This window comes from Calidris pugnax, unplaced genomic scaffold (genome assembly GCF_001431845.1).
Source record: "Calidris pugnax isolate Ruff unplaced genomic scaffold, ASM143184v1 scaffold377, whole genome shotgun sequence".
In the NCBI taxonomy this organism is placed as follows: Eukaryota; Metazoa; Chordata; class Aves; order Charadriiformes; family Scolopacidae; genus Calidris; species Calidris pugnax.
Genome location: NW_015091128.1, coordinates 70,471 through 73,462, shown reverse-complemented (window position 1 = coordinate 73,462; position 2,992 = coordinate 70,471).

Here is a 2,992-nt window from a genome sequence, read left to right as displayed (position 1 = left end):
GAGAAATAACACACCTGTGAAAGGAAGCTTGCTGGAGATGGATGACATGTAGGACCTGAAAAGGAGGAATACTTTTGCTTGGGTCTAGAAAAAGACAGGAAACCACTGGAGGGATTCAAGGAGATGAAATACAACAGTGGAAAAGTGGTGGGGGTTTTTTTGGTTTTGTTTTACACAGAAACACAACTAACACGTATGTAAGCAAAGAGATTTATTACTGTGGAATATCCTGAGCATCTCAGCCAATATTATTGGATGAAGTGAGTAGAATTGATTGAATAAGATAATTACGCCTATAAATACTTCAAGGGTGGGTGTCAGGAGGATGGGGCCAGTCTTTTTTCAGTGGTGCCCAGGGACAGGACAAGAGGTAACGGGCACAAACTGGAACATAAGAAGCTCCATCTAAACATGAGGAGGAACTTCTTTGCTGTGAGGGTGGCAGAGCCCTGGCAGAGGCTGCCCAGGGAGGGGGTGGAGTCTCCTTCTCTGGAGACATTCAGACCCGCTTGGACACATTGCTCTGGTTGGCAGGGTGGCTGGACTAGGTGATCTCCAGAGGTCCCTTCCAGCCCCAGATCATTCTGTGATGGAGAAACCAATTTTATCCTGTTCCTGGTTCTGCTGTCGGACTGGGGAAGACCATTGCTCATCTAGAAATAAACTTTCTCCAACTTAAATGAGCCCTTAGTTCAGTACTCACTTCTGAAAATGATTTAAATGATGCTCATGATACATTCACTGGATTTGCTTTGGTGATTGGAAATTATCAGTCGTTAGCACACTGGGTAAACTGGGAAGGGTGAAGGACGTCACTTCCCATAGAGTGACCAGGCCACTTCATATGAACACTGTAAATGAACTAAGAGTATAACTCCCATGATCTTGCTAAAGCAAAAAACAAACAAACTCTTTGTTGTATTATGTGAAGGATACTGTTTGATTTTACCTGATTTGCAATTACGCAAATTCTTTATTTTGACAAGAAATTACTGGTCTTGCTCTGTGGAACAAAGCAACACAGAGAGGAGACCCGCTCACGTTACATTCTCTGCATTATATCAACTTTTGAAGTAAAACAAAGGATATAGAGATGGTAATCCTTAATCTGCCTTAGGCTTCTTCCTATCAACAGCCAATCAGGCTGAAGATGTACTCAGTCTGAATTGCTTTAATAACACCCATGCATCTGCAATTACATTCACCTAGACTCATGGCAGGGTTGTGTGACAGCAGTAGCAAACTTGGTATCGCACGAGTATTTTATTGATATAAAATAATTGGTATATTATTAAAATAAAATATTGTTGTATTATTTTATCTCCTATTACTGCAGCTCTTAACTGAATTGCTGAGAAAACAACATTCGCTTTTTAATACCTCTTCAGCAACTCTGCTGATCCTGAACAACAGCAATGACCAAGCAATTTGTCAGCAAACACCTTTCTTTGTAGTCTGTTTACATCTTTTTGCCACACATCACTAACCTTGCATTTCACTCACTGCCTTTATTCTACAGAAAAAAATGTTTTTCTCCTTCACCTGTGAGTTTGTGGGTTTTCTTCACTTCCCCCTTCAGGCTCCAGGGAGAGGGTCCTGAAAACGAAAAGTGTAACTGTTTTCTCATCTCACTTAACCATGTCATAAATTCTAGTGAACTGATAGCCTAGATATGAATGGGCTCAACTGAAAGTCACAAACGCATTCCTCAAGTTGGGTTACTTTATAAATACTAAATTTTCAATCAGTTTCACTTAAGGGAGAAACTTATAAATGACATTTTTGTGGCCCCAAAATGCTTACACAAGCCAGCAGGTGTGAAAATGTTTAAAACCACAGTTGTTTTCACTTCTTCATCTAATGGATGAGTTCTGCTGGACACTCAATTTTCTGTCCACCACAGCATTTTGCTCCTGGAGTGGTGATTCTTGGAGCTTTTCATGCTTCTAATACCGACTTCAATCACGGATTGCTCTTAGGACAATAACACTGCAAACTGGGGGAAGATGAAAAGCCTGAGCTTGTGTGGTTTTCTGCCACTTTCTTATAGTTTCTACAGGTGATTTACATTCTACTGCGGTGTTTTTAATTGAAAGCAGTAGGAAAACATCAACGTGTTTTGTATGCTAAAGCAGAATGAAGCTCCTGCTACACTGTTCAGGTCGACGATCTGAATGGGACAGGTGTGGGGGCCACAGTGAAGTCTCTTCAGGCTTGAGGGTATATTGATAAATATATACTAAAACTTAAATGGCTATGTATAAATATGAATAAAGTATACGTGACTTGAGCATTCAGAAATTTAAACGGACCTCTTCCCAGGCACCCACCAGCGCCTGGGCCGCCATGCCCAGCACACCGTGAGCACACACGGCCAGATACCGGGGCGCCAAGGTGCCCTCTGCCACCTACCCCGGGCAGGGGCGCCCCAAGACCCGCCGTCCCTCAGCGGGGAAGCACCATCTGCTGCCTGGGACGCCTGCCCCGCCACCCTCCTTTGTTCATTCCCATCCCCTTCCCACATCCATCCCTCTCCCACCCCTTCGCCTGCGGCCTAACGCCGAACCCTTCCCCCGGCACCCCCCAACGCCTCCACCGCTCCAGCTCCGGCCTGCCAGCGAGCCTTGGGGCGGAGAGAGAAGCCCCGGTGGGGCAGCTGACCCGGGGGTGAGGGCTCGGCTCGGCTCCGCTCCCCTCAGGGCCACCTCAGCGCTCCGCCACCGACCGACCTTTGACACAGGGGACGCCGCCGGAAGCGCCCCCTCCCTCAGCGGGAAGAAGGAGGGCTCCTTCTCCTCAGGGGAGGAGGGCGCAATTATCGCGAGAGCCCCGCGATCTCGCGAGAGCCGCCCTGAGACGCCGGCGAAGGGGGGGGGAATGTGTGAGACAGCGAGATCTCGCGAGAGCGGGGCGGCTCTCCCGGCTCCGGGCACGCGCAGCAGAGCGGCAGCCTCGCGCGCGATTGGCGGGGCGCGGCTCCCCCCGCCCTCCC